This window comes from Triturus cristatus, chromosome 7, assembly GCF_964204655.1.
Source record: "Triturus cristatus chromosome 7, aTriCri1.1, whole genome shotgun sequence".
Lineage (NCBI taxonomy): Eukaryota > Metazoa > Chordata > Amphibia > Caudata > Salamandridae > Triturus > Triturus cristatus.
The window spans coordinates 1,330,897,375-1,330,902,787 of NC_140590.1; the positions used below are offsets into that span (position 1 = coordinate 1,330,897,375).

A 5,413-nucleotide genomic window follows, 5' to 3' on the forward strand; every position below is an offset into this window, starting at 1 on the left:
AAATTTGCCGAATAACAAGATTACTCCTGCGTGCTACGCATTGCCAGTAAATTACGTTCCAAAAAGCAAAATCTTCTGTGATTGTAGGACCCAGGTGCTCAGTGGTACTCTTACTTGTTTGCAACTTAGTTTGCGCTAGCTTGTGCTGATTATGTAAGAGTTTATTTTAGAGAACTGAAGTTAGGTAATGCGATTTGCTAGAGAGACTCTAGTCCTTCCATTGTCCTACTGTGAAATAGTGGTGGATGGATATTGGATACTTGGTTTAGTTTGTTAGTATTAGTTAATAATTGTTTTATGCCGTCTGCGTGACGCCTCCTCTGTCACTGTGTGCTGCTTACCCCAGTCCTCCGTAGAACCTTTTGTACTTTGTTTAGTGAGTGGTAGGCTTAGCATGGTCAGTCAGTAGCAGAACTAGATCAGAATCATGCAACCAACCCACAGTTTGTTGTATGTATACACAAATTTATGCATGTGTCCTCCATCTCATCTATGCATTTGATGGCTGAAAAAAATGGAAATGGAGACTTAGTGAACAATTGGCCCGTCTGGAATAGGTGGTGTAGGTCAGGTGGTACTTACTAGGCTTCGTTAGAATTTGTAATCAAAATGATTATGGAATACTGGAGTGTTCATAAATAAGTAGACGATCCGTGAATGCAGGAAGCAGCCAGTAGTCGATCCATCTGATTAGATAGGTCAATTTTATTGCAATTGTTGTTTCCTAAAATTTTGTTTGACTTATTTTTCCAAATGATTTATTATTATTTGTTTCACAGCACTCCTTAATGTTTGTCTCTTTCTTTATTATATTTTACATGATCATCAGCACCACCCAGGTTCAAGAAGACTGGGTCGGAGTTGGCGGGGAAACCACAGGACCGCTCCTCTACCGAGGCTCCTGCTGCTGGCCCCAGTAAGTCCTCCAGTGGTTATATTGACAGTTATATTTCCCTAACTTTTACTGCATCTTTTTTTTCCGAACTATAAATTATGGTTCCACTTTCTAATTCTATTTTTTTACAAAAGCTTCTTTGACCTTGACTATCTGTTTCAAAATTCTATTTATCCCTGCCTCTAACTAAGTTCCTTCTAACTGCCTCTGCTATGACACTCTGTACTACTACTACTACTATTATTCTGTCTGTAGCGAAGCTTGCACAGTTGCCCACTCTTTATTGAAGGTTTTCTTTGGAATAATAAAACTCTGATTGACCAATAGCTCTAGCCACTGTGTCCAGTCCTTTGGGTTGTCCTCTTCTAGTCTTCTTAATGTTGAGGCTTTGACAATTACCACAAACAAAATGGCCACCCAGATATTTGACTAGTATTTTGGATCGGATAGTACATGATACTACTATTGTTGTAGTGATTCTGCAGAGCCACATACAGAACTATGCACAACAAAATAGGATGTTGGTGATAGGAGGTTGGACATTACTGATCACACCTCAGTCCGAAGTACCCACTATCCCCTGACCGACTAGCTATAGTGTCTCACATTAGGGTCCCAATCCCGACCCCCCACGAAGAAGATACACAATGTTGATGATGACTGAGACAGACAACCCAGAACATAACACCATTTTGCTCACTCACTTGTGTAAGTCCACCCCACCACACCAAATACCACAGAGTCTTTGTGTAAGTTCAAAAGGTTTATTTGAAACAAGTAACAAGCTCTGTACATCGTTATATGAAATTTAATTTACTACAACCATCGTCAATAAGCCAGCAAGAAAAATGCATAGGATTAAAACAGTAAACATTTACAAGTGCATGACAACAAGAACAAGAGACAAGATATTTTCAATTCTGGAAGACCGCTCACCGTACAACGTAGAAATACTGGTTACATCATGCATCATAAGCTCTGTAAATCTCTGGTTTGTAGAAGGGAATCTTCTGCCTATTATATGAGAAAAATGCTGCGCGTTAGCCGTTAGATAGTATACTGGTGAATGCAAGCATTTTGCAGTCATGGCAAAAAGTGTAACATATATGTGATGGCTAAGCAATACGGACTAACCAAACTCAATAACAAATTGCCTTGTTTTACGACCTCTCCACTTGTACTCAACAGTCATGTGGCCTCAAAGGCACATGTCAATAAGCTGCCAGGTATAATTAAATATGCGCCAAAAGAGTAGTAGTCGACATGATGAATCTAAAAGGGTTACACATGGCTCAGGCTAACTTTCAAAAGAGTAGAGTAGGACTAGATGACCCTAGGAACCATATCACTACTAGTGTCTGTCTACTGACTGTACTTACTACTCTAGTGCTGATGTATGTTGTATTAACTTTTTTTTCAATGTTTCAAGTGAACACTAATAAAATAGAGGGAGGCTTCCAGGCATCTAAAAATTAGTGATGTTTTTTTCTAGGCACACTACCAACCACCAGTGCCGGCGGGGCCAGCGGCGATGTGGCCATTCGGGAGGGGGCAGGAGAACTGGCGGCACCTGCAGGAGCGACGGGGGGAGCCAGCAGCAGTGGCCGGCAGTGGTAAGTTATATTCATTACTTCTTGACATTACTACTAGATGGAAGTGTGTTCACTACTTCACTGTACTGTGCGACTTATTAAGTTGTGGTGAACATTATACAACGTTTGAAGAAGACACCCTTTACTTAGCATTAGCAGCGTGAGTAACCAATGGCCACTTCTATTTGACTCCAAAATCAGCTGTGAAGGTTTTATGGAGAAGACAAACTCAGATCAGACGACCTTGATGGATGTGTTGAACAAAGAGGGAAAGAAGGGTGGAAGGACGGGCGAGATAAATAATATGACTGACTGGCAGAGAAGGATATGTTGGAAGCATGCATAGGTGGCTGATAGTAATCAGATCAGATGCATGGGTTGTTGAAGGATGGGTGGAAGGTGAAAGAGAATGCCTGCCTGGGTGGGCGACACAGTATGGGTGGATAGTACTAGATAGCAAGAAGCAGCGGTGTTTGGTTCAAACTCAAAGCCAAGGCAAGCAAGGAAGGAGCGGAAGCATGGGTGGTTGTTGGTGAAACCAACTAAGGTTTGTTATGAGATATATAAAAAAGAAGGATAAACGTTTACTTTAATGGATGTATGCCAGGATGTACTATCATCAATAGACAGCATAGGTGGAAAGTGTCACTGGAGAGTCTTACTTTGAAGAAAATGTAAAAGAAACTGTGCCACAGTAGCAAAGCGTAGGGGAATATAGGTAGTATTATCAGAATACAGTTGACTCGCAGTAGTTTGCAAGCACGTCATTCATATATATATATAGCGGAAGCCCCTTCCTCCGACTCCGGGGACCACTCCCTACCTATTAATGTATTTTCGATTGGGTCAGCCAGCCTGCAAAGGGTGGCCTATCTGTTGGTTATGGTTACACAATCAATGAAAGCAAAGTACCCTATGCAGTAGAGGTTGGTTGTGGGAGTGCTGGCGGGTGGTGACATGGGGAGAGGCAGGGTGGGTGGCACTGGCAAGTAAACTATGTATAATGGCCAAATACAGGTAATCAACAAAAATAAATAAAATGATTTTCATTGTGCACACTGCACCGCCGAATGCGATGCAGTGCGTGCAACAATTTTTTGTATTTTTTTGTATGTATTGTTTAATTACCTGTGATTGTCCATAATCCATAGTTTACTACCCCCACCCTGCACCTTCCCACGTCCCCGTCCGGCAGCACTCCCACCACCGACCGCTACTGACCTGATGTCGGTCGTCTTACCATCTATAATATAAATATAAGCAATGATCATTGGATCAGATAAATAATCAGCCTTTTTGTAGTACCCAGGACAGGGTGTAAGTGAAATTGATCATTTGCCCTCATGTAACAGACAGAGTATGGCCAGTGCCACCGGCCGTAAGCTGTAATACAAAAATATGAGCTTCCCCACCTGCAGACAGTAGTAGTAAATAAAACTAACGTGAGTCTGCATCATGTGACTCATATCTGTTTCTCTTGGGTGCAAGCTTAGCTGACTGAGCTGGCATGCCGGGCCGGCTACAACAAGGTTATGTAATTGTGCTAAACTAGAGATAAGAACAACACGACTGGTGTACCGGTGTACATAGTACGAGTATAATGTCGGAACCTCCCACAAATGTTAGAGTCCAAGGAAGTAGGAGTATAGATACTTACCACCAAATCACAAATGTTATGTACTGTGCTTGCTAGTGATACTGTGACACTATGTGTTGAATGATTTTAGTGTCTGTTTTGCTAAGAGTATTGGCTACAACATGTTCTTTTTCTTTCTTGATATAGATGCTCCTTCCACATCCACACCAAAACCATCTAGGAAGGAGTTGGCCGCCAGGGCCCGGCGCCGTAAACTGGAGGCCATTTGCGAAGAATATCGCCGGCTGGTGGCGGAGGAGGAGGAGGCGGCTGCAGCTGCAGCCTCCTCCAATGCCCCGGGTCCCAGTCAGGCCCTGCCGCCAGTTTTACGGCGCCGTGGTCCGGCAGCCGCCCGCCGCCGCGCCTCCATCTCAACCACTGCTGCCCCCCACCCTGCATGTAACTGCAGGGCATTTCGGCGCCAGCTGCTCCGCCGGATGGCCCGCTTGGAGGAGAACCTAAAGGAGCGGGTAAAAATCCTGGTGGATAAACACCTGAAGGCCCGCCGACTATAGAGGACCTTGTCGTTTGCCCCTTTTTTTAATTCCTTTTGTTGGTGGGTGGGTTTTTGGGCGTTGGGGATTCACTTTTGGACATTGGGACTTGGACTTTCATTGTGGACATTGGTTGGGGTTAGGGAGGGGGTGGGTTAGGTCAGAGTGGGCTAGTTTATTTTTGTTAGGGTCTATTAAATTTTATAATATTTACTTAAACATGCGATGTTAATGTTTTGTGGCGGGTTACTGTTTTCCAAATTCAATCTAAGTTACATAGTTTGTTACTTTGTTTCCTTGCTGCTGCATGCCGGCAGCCAGTGTTTGATTTAAAAGATCTGCCGATTTTGTAACACACAAACCGATAGATGCAGTACCCCTCACTGAGTTATTTTTAATTGTCATAATAGTACTGTCAGTCTCTCCTCCTAGTCCATTATACCTCCCACCAAACGTGTCTTACCTGTGATTGATGATGATGAAGTTCGGCACACTGATGGCTGCATGGTTGGTTTCCCAAATGAACGGAGAAGATGCCATTATTGTGGTGGTAGTAGTAGAGACTGGCAATAGCATTTGAAAAAAGAAAGAGAAAGTCACTTGACTGAGAGACTGTGGGAGGAGTAGTAGAACAAAGTAAACTACAGCATGGGTGGGCAAGCAGAAGAAGATCCTTGCCCTGCCTTAGTTGAAATTCAATTAGTGTTGCTTTCACCACATCTGCCCCAGCAAGCGTGTGATCAATTGTTGGTGTACATTTAATGTAGTCACATCACACCTCAATATAAATCACACA

General features: G+C 43.2%; 1 long non-coding RNA gene across 1 annotated transcript; it reads left to right on the top strand.

Moving 5' to 3' along the window:
• The first annotated feature begins 850 nt into the window (after positions 1–850).
• Positions 851–4,361, top strand: LOC146811980 (uncharacterized). The gene is made up of 3 exons (XR_014965856.1): positions 851–916; positions 2,388–2,508; positions 4,271–4,361. It is a non-coding gene; the product is annotated as an uncharacterized LOC146811980 (long non-coding RNA).
• Positions 4,362–5,413: the final 1,052 nt, after the last annotated feature.